The sequence below is a fragment of the Heloderma suspectum genome, chromosome 4 (assembly GCF_057233095.1).
Source record: "Heloderma suspectum isolate Gila_16-S chromosome 4, 16-S_ref, whole genome shotgun sequence".
Lineage (NCBI taxonomy): Eukaryota > Metazoa > Chordata > Lepidosauria > Squamata > Helodermatidae > Heloderma > Heloderma suspectum.
Genome location: NC_139461.1, coordinates 54,115,902 through 54,132,647, shown reverse-complemented (window position 1 = coordinate 54,132,647; position 16,746 = coordinate 54,115,902). Strand labels below are relative to the sequence as shown.

Here is a 16,746-nt window from a genome sequence, read left to right as displayed (position 1 = left end):
CTCACAGAGCCAGTCGTCTTGGTGCTGTCGAATCCAACAATGCCAACCTTAGCCAGGAGCCAAAGAACCATGAACAGGGCTGGCCCTACCATTTGGCAGAATGAGGCGGTTGCCTCAGGTAGCAGATGCTGGGAGGCAGCAGCAAGGTGTTGAAGGAGAGAGTTATGTGCCAAGCGGCCGGCCCTGTGTCCCCTCAGCTAGCTTGCTGCCTTCGGGTGTGGTGCAGGATGCTGTCCTGTTGGTAGTATTGAGGAAAGATTCAACTACCAATCCAGTCAGCTTCTGAACATGGAATGGGGGGGGTGCCATCTTGTTCTTTGTGTCAGGCAGAAAAATGTCTTGGGCTAGCTCTGACCATGAATAGAGTTCCATAAGCCCAAAGGGATTTTAGATGTGTTTCTCAAGGAGCAGTCCCCACAGCCTACATGGCAAACTAATACTGCATAATACTGCATGTACCAAGAAAAAAAGGTGGGCCAATAAAGCCCTTTGCTTGAACCCAAGCAGCTCTTAAGATCCCATCTTACCTGTTCAACTAAAAACATTCTTGCTTGTGGTTGAAAAACATTCTTGCTGGGTGCTTGTAGGACAGCTCCAGGCACTGTTGAATGAAACGGATTACCTAGATCCATTTCAATCGGGCTTCAGGCCTGGTTTTGGAATGGAAACTGCCTTGGTTGCCCTGTGGGATAGCCTCTGCCGGGAGAGGGACAGGGGGAGTGCGACCCTGTTGATTCTCCTGGACCTCTCAGCGGCTTTCGATACCATCGACCATGGTATCCTTCTGGATAGGTTGTCTGGGTTGGGAGTTGGAGGCACTGCACTGCAGTGGATCCGCTCCTACTTGGATGGCTGATTCCAGAAGGTGGTGCTGGGGGATTATTGCTGTGTGCCATGGCAATTGTGCCATGGGGTTCCACAGGGCTCTATTTTATCCCCTATGCTGTTTAACATCCACATGAAACCGCTGGGGGAAGTTATCCGGAGGTGTGGGCAGAGGTGCCATCAATATGCGGATGACACCCACCTCTACCTCTCTTTCTCATCAAACCTAGGGGTGTCAGAGAATTTCTCGCCGAAACTTTGGGGGGCCGAGTGCCAACGTATTCGGCCCCCTGAAGTAGTTTCGGGGAGAAATTCTCCCCCCCGCCCCCCCCCCCACAGGATGGGACTTATCTTTCCCGAATGTCGCTCCCGGTGGCGGGTCGCAGGGGCGGTTCGGCAGGGCTTCGACACGGGCGGGGGCGGCAGCCGGTCTTTCGACCGGCTGCCGCCGCCGCCATTCCAAGAAAAGTAAAAAAAAAAAACGCCCCCATGATAGGCTACGTGACGATTAACGTAGCCTATCACGGCTAGATTTGCAAAGTCACCCGTGATAGGCTACGTGATGATTAACGTAGCCTATCACAGCTGACTTTGCAGATCTAGCCGTGATAGGCTACGTAAATCGTTACGTAGCCTATTACGGGGCATTTTGTGTTTTTTTTTTACTTTTCTGTTGAAGTTCGCGGCCAGGGAGACGGGGCGCTTCTCCCTGGCCTGAATTTCGGCCGAGGGCGAGGCGGGAAGCCTCCCCCCCGGCCTGAATTTCAGCCGGGCGAGGCAGGAAGACACCCCCTGCTCGCATGAACTTCGGGGGAAGAAGCGAAGCGCCTCCCCCCCACCACGAAAAAAGCTGCTGGACAAGGTAAGTCCCTTTCGTACATCCCTAACCCAGGTGAGGCAGTGGCTGTTCTGAATCAGTGCCTGGGCACGGTAATGGACTGGATGAGGGCCAATAAACTGTAACTCAATCCAGACAAGACAGAGGTACTGTTAGTGGGTGGTTCATCTGCCTGGCTAGGTGATATTCCACCTGTTCTGGTGGGGTTGCACTCCCCCTAAAGGTTCATGTTCATAGTTTGGGGGTGCTCTTCGATCCAGAACTGTCACTGGAGGCACAGGTGAACTCAGTGGCACGGAGCACTTTTTATCAGCTTAGGCTGGTATACCAACTATGCCCTTATCTGGACAGAGATAGCCTAGCTACAGTGATCCGTGCTCTGATAACCTCTCGTCTGGATTACTGCAATGCGTTATATGTGGGGCTGCCTTTGAAAATGGTCCGGAAACTTCAGCTGGTCCAAAATAGGGCAGCAAGATTGTTAACAGGGACTGGCCTGCGAGCTCATATTACGCCAGTACTTTTTCAGTTGTGCTGGCTGCCAGTCCATTTCCTGGCCCGATTCAAAGTGCTGGTATTAACATTTAAAGCCCTTAATGGCTTGGGGCCAGGTTACCTGAAGGATCGCCTTCTCCCATATGTGCCTGCCCGGACCTTAAGATCATCGTCAGCGGCCCTTCTCCGTGAGCCTCTGCCAAAGGAAGTCAGGAGGGTGGCTACTAGGAGGAGGGCTTTTTCTGCTGTGGCACCCCGGCTGTGGAATGAGCTCCCTAGTGAGGTTCGCCTGGCACCTATATTGTATTCCTTTCGGCGCCAGGTGGAGACCTTTTTATTTTCCCAGGCATTTTAGCATTTTAGCTTTCTAGACTTTTAGCTTTGCTGTTTTAAATTTGTGTTTTAAACTCCTGCACTGCTGCTAGGTTTCATTGTGGTTGTATTGTTATATTGTGGTTTTAATGTTCTATATATTTTAAATTGTTTTATTGTGTGCTGTTTGGTTTTAATTTTTGTGAACTGCCCAGAGAGCTTCGGCTATTGGGCGGTATAGAAATGGAATAAATAAATAAATAAATAAATAAATAAATAAAATTGTGGTGGCAGCATGCACACAAGGACCACCAGAGTGTGGTACCACATTTAATATAATCAGGGACTCTATGTCAGTGGCTCTTTCTAATGAACAAAAGGAGATTGCAAGAAATCAGGGCTTTGTGTGTTCTGATCTTCTCTTCCAATACAAGTTTTCCAGTGCTTGTGCGAAAGTAGCCACAGCACTGATGCACAAGAGGGATGCATCAGCCTAACACTGGGCAACACAAATTATAAAAAAGACTCCAGAGTGGGGGGGGGATGAGAGAAAAACCCCTCCAAGTGTACCAATATTATTCAGTGGCACAGAATATTGACAGGAAAAAAACCTGACAATTTGAAGAGATAATGGAATGTAGTGGCTGGACAAAGGGAAGAGAGGAAGAAACACATAGAGATCAAAAGAGTAGAAGAATGGCCTCGTTTTCTGGGTAGGATTCTGTCACCAGGGATGACAGTGAGAGCTGCCTATACACGTTAATAAAAAAACACACACACACAAAGATGTTAATGAATCTAGGATTGAGCACAATTGTGTTCACCCATGCATCAGGAAAATAAAATCCAAAATGAATATAAAAAACTAGAGCGGCTGGAACTCTGAACAGAAGCACTCCACATTGCAACATTTTGTTGCAGGGGCCTAATCACTATTAGTAGTAAGGAGTTCAAAATACTTAGACCAGGCATGGGCAGACTTCAGACTCGTGGAGTACGATCTTCTTCCTTTTGTTACTAGAACTCTAAGGTCCACCAGCTGGAGCCAGGTGCAAAACAGTGGCTGAAAGAGGTGGAACCACATTAAAATGGTGGCTTAGGAGGTGTAGCCAGTTGATTGCTGTGTTCCATTAACCTTACTTTGGGACAATTTCCATATGCAAGAACAAATTTACATCTGATTAAATTTCTGATCAGAAGTTTTAACTAAAATTTAGAAATTTTAACTGATGTTAACTAAATATTAACTAATTTTAATGGATCAGAAATTGTAACTAAAGCCAGCCCTGCTTTTTTCAGCAATTTACATGGAAGGGCAAAAAAACTGAGAGCCAGTGTGGTGTAGTGGCGAGAGTGTTGGACTAGGAGTCCGGAGATCCCCACTCGGCCATGGAAGCTCACTGGGTGCCCTTGGGCCAGTCACAGACTCTCGGCCCAAACTACCTCACAGGGTTGTTGTTGTGAGGATAAAATAAAGAGGAGGAGGATAATGTACACTGCCTTGGGTTCCTTAAGGAGGAAAAAGGCAGGATATAGATGTCATAAATAATACATACTGTACATACATACATACATAAAAAGAACAGTGGGGGTGGCTGAATTGCAACATAATGTGGGGGTGGGGCTTGAATTACCTTAGTTTATGGATGAGGAGTTTCAGGGAAACCCCTCCCAATTTTTTTTTACACTTTAAAAAAGCCTCGCCAGCCACAGCCCAAAACAGTGAGACCCTCCCTCTCTGCAGCCTCTAGAGTCCTAGCTATGCTTTCTCTTCCTGTTGCTGATGCCCATGGGAATGATGTTACATGATGCAGGGTCATTCCAGTCGGTATCTGGCACAGGAAAAGTACCACACATCTGGTACTCAGGAAGTTGCAAATACTGAGAGCCTCACTGCTGTGACCAGAAACCAACAAGACTTTTTTTTAAAGTGCTTTTAAAAGAGGAAAAAATCTTGGCGACCTTATCCATAAAGGGAATCCAAAACCACCCACCCAAAGAAAAATTATCAGAATTTCTCCCTTCCCCCCAAAGCAGCTGAAAATCCCACCACCACATTTTCAGAGAGGATGAATGGTCCCCCCCCAAAAAGTGTGTGGGGGGGAGAGATTTTCAGCACACCTTTTGACATCCCAACTTAGGGGGAAGGGTGCATTTTTGTTGTTGCCATTATTAAACAATTGGGAATCTGAACGTTTTACTACTCTACTGCAAATCATCCAGTAATCTTTCCAGTTGATCCTGATCTATCTTCTGCCAGTTGCTGGCTTAGGATGCAATCTGCAAAAACACTTTGGGCAGTGACATTCCGCAGACTCCAATACCAATAGCAAAGCTCTTGTGCATCGTGCCTGAAGACTGCGTGACCTCTTGTGCAAGTGGTTGTGCAATCTCTTGCACAAACAAAACCTTAGTTGGATTCTCCTCTTGCACATAGTTCAGAACCTAGTTTCTGCCAACTTAACATCATTTGCACTAGCAGAATGACACAGTTCGATACTGCCCCTTGGGATTTATCTCCCCAAAATTCTCTGTCCCATAAATGTCCTTAGCTACCCAAATGTCCTTATCCAAAATGTACTCTCTCCCACTCTGCCTTGCTCCCCTTGTGCTGCTGACTGACCCTCAACCTTTCACCTTGCTTCCCCTCCTCCACTGTTGTATTTTCCTCTTAGAGATCTTTAGCTTCATCCACATTCAGTTCCGCTTCCTACTTCTTTACTTCTGAGGAAGTGTATGGAATGACAGAGGATTAAAACCTGGCAAGGTGTCAGGATTGGGGTCAGCATCTCAAGGGGCCATGAGAACAGATTCAGAGTCAGATGGGGGAAAGTGTGAAGTGGGACCAGAGCTTCAGGGAGACAGAGAAGAATCTGTCCATGTGCAGGCATAATCAGTTGGAGTAAAGCCCATCCATAACTTTTCCATCTCTGGGAACACAGCAACTCACCAGGGGTGGGGGGTGGACATGACAGATGCAAGGATCAGATGTCAGGTCAAGAGAAGAAGCAAATTCAGGAAGTAAAGCATTCTACAAGGTCGGCCCATCACAAGAGTTCTCTAGATGAAGACCCTCCCTGAGGGTGGGACTGGAAAAGCCTCTCAGGTTCTGTACTGCAGACTGGCACCACATTTGCAGCAACTTCTCTCCTAACAGTAGTGCATCCATCAAAGCGATCTTCAGGTACTCGATTTAGTAGTGTTTCAGATTAATCCAGGATGTTAGCACTATGTTGACATAGGACGACAAAGTCTATAACCTGAGCCACTGTGAGATTTACTGTTTCCCATAATAAAGGCTATTTACTTGGAGATCGACTTCTTTGTTTGACTGCAACCATGCTGGGAGGGTTCAGCACTTGACAGCAAGTGGGCATATTTTGCCTTTCTCATCCACATGGCACTGAAGATGCTTCCGGACCAGCAGCTTCTAGTGCCACCAATTGAAATACATCATGCAGCTTTTCTTCATTAGTGGATTTTTTTATGGAAAGAAAAAAAATGGAAGAGGCACTGGGAAAAAACAGGAGAGTTACAAGTGGAAGATAAAGTTTTCTGCAGCCCTTGCAAAATTCCATGTATGAGGCAGTGCAATAGCAGGATAAAGGCCTCAACTGGAAGCACCCTGAGAAAAAGGTGGCAGGGGAGAGGGAGGGTTGGCAAGGATGGAGCTATGTTACTCCCAATGGATGTGCTGTCACTGTTTATGCCAGATTAAATGATGTGTTGATTGCAATTATTTTTGGTCTCTGCTTTTAAAAGATTCCCTTTCATTAATAGGAATGAGGGATTCTTGTCCTGTGCTCTTTAGTCTAGATCAGCCTTCCCCAGCTTGGTGCCCTCCAGATATTCTGGACTTCAACTCCCATCAGCCCCAGTGCGCATGGCCAATAGTTGGGAATTCTGGAAGTTGTAGTCCAAAACATCTGGAGGGCACCAGGTTGGGGAAGGCTGGTCTGGATATTTGTTAATATTTCTTTCCTTAAAATATTTATTTATTTATTTATTTAAATGACCGTCCTTGTCAAGCTGGAGGAACAACACTTGAATCCAGAAATGTGTGTGTTCTGTTTTTATTGTACTGGCAAACCATGCATGCATAAGGGGCTCAAACACAAGGATAGTCAATTGGTATGCTGCACTCCTGATTTCATGTACTCGGAATTAGAGATGCTGAAGAGTTAGGATTTAATTGACACACAGAGCCTCCTGTTATTACACTGAATTGTGTTTGAGACTATTCTTGAAGTAACAGAGGATCACTCTGTAATGAGATTTCTAAGATTACTGTTGGGAATTCTCTGTAGTGGAAGTGCTTCCTTCTTGGGTCATTACATCGCCATAAGTCTTAATTTTCCAGACATTTTACTCTTTCTCCCCCGGTGTCACTCTTTTTATCATGGACTCAAATCTGAAAGTAGCATTGTCTTTTCCCTATTTTAGCTTAAAACTGAACAGCTCACTACAGAATCTGGGGAAAAATAATGCACTGAAAATAGAGGTGGCCATTTCACTAGTGGAAGAGTATCAGCGGGCGAGCTATTTCAGCTTTCAGAACTGTAACGTTCAGCATGATACACAGAAGGCTGAATTGTGGGGAACCAGCCTGTTTTAGAGGCATTTTTGTTATCACTGTTTCTTTCTTTTAAAATATTTCTTAGGTATTCAATCAGGAAGTTGAGAATTCATTTTCAGCTTTACTGATGTAATATTAAAACCAGGGAACAGAGACGTTACTGTGACATGTGGGTTAAACAGATGGAACATCTTGGAAAGCGCAAGTGGGTTTCAGTATCAGTCCACATTATTCCAGTGGTCATTTGTACTTCCAACTGGCTATGGGATGTAGAATCTATTTATCACATTTGAATTGGTAGTATATAAGTGGTTATCTCATTTTAACTGCTTAGCCTGAAAGAAGGAAGACAAGCAAGCATTACTCACTGAGAACCAAACTACATCTTATACTAAGGCTGAATCTACACATAGCAGTTATACCGTTATCATAACTATTGGTGACCATTGGTGTCATGTACACCAAAAGTTTGGATAACGGTATGATAACAGTATAACTGCTATGTGTAGATCCAGCCTACTTATGTAATGTGCAGCTGAAGTTTAACTTTTTATTTACTCTAGAGCAAGCATGTGTGGCCCCAATTCAGACTGGTACCACCTTGTACTGGGAAGGGTGGATTAAACCTTCACCCGCGTGCTATTTCCTCCCCCCAACAAAAATCCTACCACCACCACTGTGGGAGGGTTAAAGAAAAAGAAAAAGTCTCCAATGGCATCCATTTTATTATCTGTTTCCTTAATCCTCCCCATGGAGGAGGGGTGGATTTCAGGGGGAAATTGGGTGGGGGAGTTTAATCCTTCCCCCCTAGTGTGCAGTGGTCCTGATCTGAATCAGGGCCACACACACATTCACTAAAGTAAATAAAAAGCTAACCCTCAGCTGCACACTACGTGATTAGTGTAATATGTCAATTGGCTCTGAACTTCACAGCTTAGTGAGGAAATGAACCCACCAAGTCCAAGTCTAATAGTCTATCCACTACACCAGACGTGTTGTACTTCTTTCAGCCCGAGAGTTGAATTCAATTTCAGAGAAGCGCTCGGGGGGCCACATTCTAGTGGTGGGCAAGGCCAAAGGCCCAAGGGGCAAAAATACCAAAAATACCAGAATATAAAGTTCTTACTGCCAGTAACTGAGCCTTCAGAGAGGCATGTCAACCTTTCGAATTCGGGGGAAACCACCAAATGATTAGTGGGTGGGGGAAAGGGGGTGGGGGAAAGGGGGTGGGGGAAAGGGGGATGATAGGGCTCTCTGGGGAACCCCAGAGGGCCCGATTGATACACCAGGTAGGCCAGATTCAGTCCAAGGGCCTGAGGTTCAACCCCTCTTCTCTACATCACAATGGCTTGAGGAGGATTTGCCTCCCTGGGTGCCAAGGCAGAGGAACAGCAGCATGTTGGCTTGGGAGACAGCAGCAAGCAAGCAAGCAAGCAAGACAGACAGACAGACAGAAAGAAAGAACTATTGGGATTGGAACTGGCCAGAAGTCCACGAGTGCTGAGGGCCAAACCAGATGTCACTGTGAAGAACCATGGTCATGGTTTTTGTTTCGCTAATTAGTTGCCCCATAGGGCTGCTTCGATGAACAGAATGTTGCTGCTCTGTGAAAGACCTTTCTCCCGTGCCTTTATTAGCCATGCTATTTGCTCCCAAAGCTGCTATTAACTCCATGGGGGCAGCAGGGAGAGAGATATGGAGGCTTTATTATATCTGCATACAAGGGGATGGTGATATTACAGCCACTGGCTCTCTATGTACTCTCAGCATAAAGACTCGTACTCTATTCAGGCATTTGGTATCTGCGGGCCACACATCCTGACTGATGCACAATCAATGTCAGTCTGAAGGAGGGTGCTTCTAGGCACATAGGGCTTCCTCTATGGGGTTGGAAAACTTGATTGACCATCCCCATGGAGGAAGAAACCCTACATACATACAAGCAGCCCTCTTGAGACTGATGCTGATCACATGTTGGCCAGGATGTGTGGGGCCAGCACATCCAGCATTGTTGATGGGATATGCTCCAGATGGCCTCTTTAGGTGTTCTGTATCCATGGGAGCCAAATGCCTGAATAGGGCTACAATGCATGTACAAACAGTGGAGAGGCCATGGTTCAGTGGTAGAGTATATGTTTTGCATGCAGAAGGTCCCAGATTCAATCCATTGCATTTCTAGGTAGAGCTGGGAAACACTTCTGTCATTTCAGAGATACAAAGAGAAGTTGCCAGTCAACGTAGACAATGCTGAGCTAGATGGACCAATAATCAGGCTCACTATAGGGCAACATCTTATGTTCCTAGATGTGGTCTGTGCAATTGGGATCTTTGCCAAGTACTGAGGCCCCTATCCCATGCTGGGGCTTGTATCTTGGAGAAGAGGCTTAGCTATGAAGACAATAATAAAAACGATACTTGGAGACAGTGAGGTTTCCTTTTCCATTGACCCAGTCAAACAGCTAGACTAGGTCCAAGGGAATGACAGGAAGTGTGGCATGCAGAGTCCAAGCCAAACTGTGTATTCAGAAATAATGCATTAGATCCAGATTTTACATTCCTTGAATGGAAAGGCTCCATCCACAGAAGGCATTTGATCCAGTGGACAAATCCTGCAGTCAGAAGCGGAGAAGGCAACTTTTGCTTATTCTCCCTTTCTCCCACAGCCACTTGTGTCAGAAAATCTGCTCAGGAGGGTCCCCCAGCCTTCTGGAGCAGATTTTCAGACAGTGTAAGCAGTTGCAGGGGGAGGGGGAATTGGCAGACGTTACCTTCCACCAGCAAGAACATCCCCTGAGTGAAACTCCATTCATGAGATATTCCCATTGGCAGAAGCAAAGTTCTGGATCTAACCTATTGCCCTTTGGGGTCTCTATCCACCAAAGCTCAGACTGGGAATCGCATGTTCATGCACCTAAAAAACCAAACTTCCATTCATTAAAAAAAATATATCTTAGAGTAATTCCTTGGAAAATCAGTCCATCTATAAAATTCTGTTATATAAGCAGGCTAATTCAGCCACCAAGAACTCAAGAACCCCAACTTGTGGCCCTGAGTTGCCCAGGGAATAAACCACTGATTAATGGAAGCAATTTAAGTTAATACAGTCAACATTTCCGTGAAGTGAAGGATCTACCAAATCTTATTGTCTAGCCAGTCACTTGGGAAGTACGGATTTCTGGAGAAAATAAATACTGGCACTACAGATGTACATGTGTTGGGAGTTGGAAGCCATGGCTGTGTTAGAGCAGTCTGGGATTTTGAGCTAGTTGAGATCAAGGAAGGGCCTGCAATGATTCTCTCTTAGTTATATCACTTTTTGTGCCGGGTGCTCTTCCCATGTATTCTTTCTCTCCTTTTAAGTGTGTAATAACTTCTTGCTAATGGATCATAAAATTCCAGTGTGCTGTCTTATGAAGGAAACTGCCATATAAAGAAAAAAGGGCAGGAGAGAAACATTGCTTTTATAAATACTATGTTGTTGCACCTTGCAGCATCTGATATACACTTCTCTGTACTTAGACGGGATCAAGGTTCATGATTAAGTAATTCATTATTAATTAGTGATGAGTGAATTTTCCCCAAATGAATTCACTATTTCCTTAGAAAGTAACAAATCCATCCATGTAGCCTTGGACTAGAGTCCTCCTTTCATTCATGATCTCATTCTGTGTATACGCATTTTTGCACATGGCCACCTTACATAATGTAGGGAAAGAGTTAAACCAACCAACTTAGCACATGCACAGAAATGCTGTAGTTTAGATGCAGACTGCTCATGCCCCAAAGCTTGCTGTCTATTCTGAAATTAATAATGAATTTCTAAGACCATGATCCAAGCCCACTATAAAGGTGAGCATCACAAACACATAAGTTTCAACCAATGAGTCAACTAGTTATGAAATTCAACCACATCACTATTATTAATATAGATGGTACAGCCAGAGTAAGGCTGCAATCGTATGCACACTTACCTGGGAATAAGTCCCACTGAATATTGTGGGAATTTGTTCCAAGCAAACACCCCAATGATTGTCCTGTAAAGGTCTCTTCTTGAGCATCTGCTTGAGCATCCACATCATAGGTGACCTGTGGTCTCCTGTCACATGGGCACTGAAGAAATGTGTTGAAATCTACTTGCGCCATATGCTGAAAAGAAAACCAATCCAAGTACAAGAACATGAAACCAATGATCCAAAGACAGTAGTGACCATTAAGACATAATAAGTGCTCCCTGTTTCTCAAGTGTTCCGCATTCAATCTTTTCCAGTGGCCATTGTGTTGTAGCTCATCTGTATGCTTATTTCTTTGCAATAAACTTTGTAGCATAAGTACCCACACATCTGATCCTTTAATGTACTCAACTATTTTCATAGAGATTTTGAACATTAAAGAAGATCAACCAACTGTGACATTTTAATTGGTGCCAGTTGGCTGTACCATTGTTGCTGAATGACATATGTTTTGGGACTCTTCCCTGCTAGAAGGAGGTGTACATAAAGTGTCACTTTGCATTTTTACCAACTAGCCAGGTGCATTGGCTTTGCACTGCATGTCATTATTAACATCACACAGTATGACAGTGTTTTTGTGCCTAAACTGAAATGCTGATTCCTAGATGGAGCGTAGGATTCTTTTTTTTTTTTCCTTTAGAAAGTAGCTCTTGAGATCATCCAGGGGTTGTTGTTTTTTCTGCACCAAAATAGGCTGGTGGCATGTCACAAAACCTTAAATTGGTAGGTTCTGCACAGGAATTCATTACAGTGCTTCACATTATCAACACATCGCAACTCTTCTGCCACTCACTTATTTTGGTGCAGGGATGGGGTTATCGTAACCTGGCATACTGATACTGAGCAGAGACTATGGAATACAATACTTACTTATTTCCATATTTCTCCAAATGCCTTTTAGTAATGGCATGTGGCTTACTGTATGGACTGTATATATTTCTCCTGAAAGAGTTTCCCTATCTTTAGGTATTAAAAGGTCCAGTGACATAACAGACGTGGCACAACAGAATCTAAGATCATGATAGATAGATAGATAGATAGATAGATAGATAGATAGATAGATAGATGATAGATAGAGCAAGAGAGCTAGTGTGGTGTAGGGTTAGATGAGGAAAACTTAATTTTAAATCACTCTCAGACATGAAGCTCGATAAATGACCTTAGGCCAGCCTGTGTGTGCGTGTGTGTATGTGTGTGTGTGTGTGAGAGAGAGAGAGAGAGAGAGAGAGAGAGAGCCTGACCTACCTTACAAGATTGTTGAGAGGATTTAGAGCGAGGTATCCAAATTTATAAGGTACTTCAAACAACTGAAAACTGATACACTCAGGGTCAAACAACATGTTGAATAATTGCCCACCAGGAGGGGAAAATTAACCCCTTCTCCCAAAAAAACTTTGCTTCCTGACTCTCTCTCTCTCTCTCTCTCTCTCTCTCTCTCTCACACACACACACACACACACACCCACACCCCTGTACAGGGATTTTTAAAAGATCCCTTCTTAAAAAGCCTTCTCATGAGTAAAAGGAGAGAGAAATAGCCTCTGCTACACAATTAACGTAATGTGTAGTTTGACCCTCACATTTCAACATGCCCCAGCCAGCTATGGGAGTTGCAAGACATTTTTCTGTCTAAACATGCACAGGATTGCTCCCTAAATGGCTGAAGGCCTGAAGGAGCACCTTGTCTCACATGAACTTACCTGGACTTTATCCTCAGAGGCCCTTCTCTGAGTCCCCTGCCCCGATTTTCAAGGTAGTGACAGTGGAAGGGCCTTTTCTGCTGTGGAGCCCAGCTGAGGAATGCTCTCTGCAGGGAGGCTCACCTGGCACTGGCTTTGATGTATTTTCTCTACTGGATTAAGGCCATTTATTTTCCCAGATCTCTGAATGTTCATTATTCAAAACAGAGTTTTATTTCCTCTGTTTTGTGCTGCTGCTTTTATATTGTAAACTAAGTATAACCTTTTCTGAAAGTCTTCAGACTGAAGAATGGGGTGCACCAACTGGCTGTCAGATTTAGAATGTTTCTGAAACTCCATTCCTGTGAGCTGAAGGGAAAGGACAGTTTGGTAAAACAAAACAAACAAACGAAAACCTCACACATGCTTAGGAAGACAAGCTACCACTGAGTTGTGTAGTGGTACATTTTGAAGTGCAGGCACTCATCATGACTGTCCCCTTAGCCACACCACAAAGGAGAGTCCAAAAGTGTAGGCAGCTGTGTTGATCCAGATAAACTACCTGTAGGAGTTTCATTTGCTAGGTCTTTTGTAAAGCTAATGGGTCTTAACTGTCCATTCTGAGACCAAGCCACCCCAAAATACTTTGCTTTACAAAAGGAACAATATACCGTTGCTCGGAAAATTCATTTCCCCCCAGCTACCGTGAGGATTAAAGCTAAACTTGGAAGGAACAGGGACCTCAAAGGCCCATGGCAGATGATGTGAGCATCCCTGCTAATAAAGAAGTGCTGGGGCTCCTGCAAGCCCTGGCTCCCCTATGCCACTGTTCCCAACAAAGGGAAGGCAGGGATACTACCCTGAAAGTTCAGTGGAAGGTTCTTCTGGAGGTAGAGGAGCTCAGCTGAATGAAGCCAAGATAAAGGTTTTCAAGTGATTTCTCTGTCATGATAGTTTATTTTATTTTTTATCGTATGTGGAGCTCTTTTACTAAACTTATCTGACCATGTGAAAATAGCATGGTAAAGTCACCGCTTGAGGACTGTACAGTTTCGCAAAATAACACAGGACTCCTAGCTGGGGTCTTTCACATCAGGCAGAACCGTGATATTTCAGACATGCCTGCCTACCTTAATTTTTATTTTATGTACATTTGGGTTTAGAAAAAGTTAGAAAGCGAGGCATCGGCCCGACATACTGTAAGAAAAACAAAACAGAACTGGTTTGTATTATATTACTATTGCTTTGGATTTGGCCTGATTAATTGAGTGATTTTATGTCTGCTTTAGACATCGGTGTCCCCTTTGTAATGTTAGGAGAATATCAAACAAACCTTCCACAAGCTATTTTTTTAGGAAGCCTGGAAAAATAAATGTTAACAGGAATAGCAAAAGGGTAGTATTGTATTGCTTAATAGAAAAGAAATAAGGGAATAAAAAAGGGACAACTTGGCCAGGAGAGGTAGTCATTATGTAAAGCTCCTGGTTCTTTTCTGAATTCCAGACTTTAGGCAGGATAGAAGCTATAAAAAAAATGGTGCTATTTATATGAAAATTGGATTTGATCTCTAAATCTTTCTCCTGCGCTGAGAGCCACTTGAAGCCAGAGGATATTCAAGCATCTCTCCCTTAACTGATCAGACATGCTGGAATTGTCCAGGGAGTGGCAGAAGAGAAAAATCATCTAGTCATGATAACTCTCTAGAAGTTAGGGGGAGTAAGGTGTCTGCCCCTACATTATTAGTTGTTTGTAATTTTTCCTTCACATTAATTTTTAAAAACCAATCAATTTTCAATCTGATTTTTTCCTTCTCCTCACTCAAACAACCACCCAAAGCTGTGAGTTGTATCCAACAGTGTCATTTACATTAGCAGATTGGCCTCCCACTCATGGAAGCTGCCCTCCTTCTCAGCCCCCCATGCCACATGTCTTCTGACCCTCTGGCCTGGTTTGCATGTAATGAGAAGCCACCAGGGGGAACTTCCCCATAGGGCTTCTCGTTGCAGCAGGGGCTGCCATTTTTAATATTTGGGGTATGGCGGGGGGGGCACCATAGCTTGCGTGTGAACTCAGCAGGGGCGAGTTGTTGGAGTGGTTGACAAGTCACCCACAACCCTAAAACAGTGCATTGGTTCTGGGTGGCTTATCAAACACCCCAACATCCCACATTCGCCAGATTCACATATAACAAAAAGCCATGGCAGTGGGGGCTTGGATCGCCAACCTGGTACGCATGAGCACCGCAACCCACCATGGCTAATAAGCCACAGTGGGCTGTGGTTCATGCAAACCAGGTCTCTATGTTGCAATTGGAAGGGCTATGGAGGCTGCCAGGGAAGATAGGGGCAGGGAAATCCACTTCCATGAATTCCTTTCTGCCTGGGCATCGTTGGATGGAATCCTACGTGTTTAGAGTAAAGACATGTTTAAAGTAAGTAATATTATCCGCTGGTCAATGTCCTTTCCACATGCAGATTAAGCTCTTGACCAAAGGAAAGCTTTGTAAGATATTTGAATGTAGTCTGATGTTCTACAGTTTTGATGTCTAGAAGCAATGATACATTCCCCTTCTTTTTTGGCCGGGGCAGGGGCTGTTGTTTGAAATCTGGAAAGGAAAAGTACCCTGACAAATTATGCTGAAATTAAGAATGCTTGGAGGGAAAGCAGGAGTAGATTTGTATGTGAAGGGATTTGTTTGAGAGCTCCAGTTCTGGTACTAAAAATTAATTCCTAAGCTGATCATCTACTAAGAGGCACTTTGTTCTGCAATTCGATGTCCATCTTCCAGTGCCACTATTCTGCATCTGCCTCCATTTTGTGGTTTCAGAGTTCTAGTGAAAGACAAAGCAAGTCCCACAAACATACAGTCTGCCTGTCCTTGTTCAAAACCAGTGGAGTTTCTGAACACTGTTCATGCAGAGAAGATGTATAGCAGCCTCATGCAGAGCACATAACAGTAGTCCAAACAAGATGCAACTAATGGTACATCTCTACTCAGAAGTAAGTTCCATTAAGTTCAGTGAGGCTTACTCCCTGGTAAGTGGGTATAGGTTTGCAGCCAATGGCATGTGTCACCATGGCCGGATCTGACATCTCCAGGGAGAGGCATAGTTGGCACCTCAGCCTCAGGGGTGTAAAAGTTCTCCTGGCCACTTCTGTCACCTCTGCATCCCACCTGAGGGCTAGATCCAAGAGCACACTCAAACTGGAAGGGAAACGGGCAAAACCAGCACCATTTTGACAAGGTCCTCATCAAGGAGAGGATATAGGTAGCACACAGCTATCACCTGATACTCCAGTAGAAAAGCCAGGTCCAGGAATACCCCCAAGATACCAGCCTGCTCCTTCAGAGGGAGTGCAAACTGATCTAGAGTAGGCCATTCATCAGCTCCTTGATTTAAGGTCTAAACCTTGGTGTTGAATGGGGTACGGCTACCCTTGAAAGACCAGGTCTGTAGCCTGGGGGTCATTTTGGACTCCCAGCTGTCCATGGAGGCTCAGGTGTCAGCTGTGAGCTGGACAGTGCTGTATCAACTCCATCTGATACGGCGGCTGCACCCCTTCCTTCCCGACCATCTGCTCCCATCGGTAGTACATGCCCTGGTCTCCTCTCGTTTAGACTACTGTAATGCCCCTTCATGGATCACTGCCTTGTTGTGGCGAAGGGGCTTGCGTAACTCAGTGAAGCCATAAGCTATGCCGTGCAGGGCCACCCAAGACGGACAGGTCATGGCAGAGAGTTCTGACAAAATGTGGTCCACTGGAGAAGGAAATGGCAACCCACTCCAGTATTCTTGCCAAGAAAACCCCATGGAACGTATCACAAGGCTAAAAGATATGACGCCGGAAGATGAGCCCCTCAGGTCGGAAGGTGTCCAATATGCTACTGGGGAAGAGCAGAGGGTATTTCCAAGTAGTGCCAGAAAGGGTGAAGCAGCTGGGCCAAAGCCGAAAGGACACTCAGCTGTGGATGTGTCTGGTGGTGAAAAGAAAATCCGATGCTGTAAAGAA

At 44.8% G+C, this 16,746-nt stretch overlaps 1 long non-coding RNA gene across 1 annotated transcript in view; it reads right to left on the bottom strand.

Annotated features, from left to right (window-relative positions):
• LOC146346845 (uncharacterized) overlaps nucleotides 1–16,746 on the bottom strand; it is a 99,783-nt gene that overhangs the window by 18,955 nt on the left and 64,082 nt on the right. Inside the window, exon 4 of the long non-coding RNA XR_014789831.1 lies at nucleotides 11,018–11,192. This is a non-coding gene — a long non-coding RNA (uncharacterized LOC146346845). The remainder of the gene's footprint in view (nucleotides 1–11,017; nucleotides 11,193–16,746) is intronic.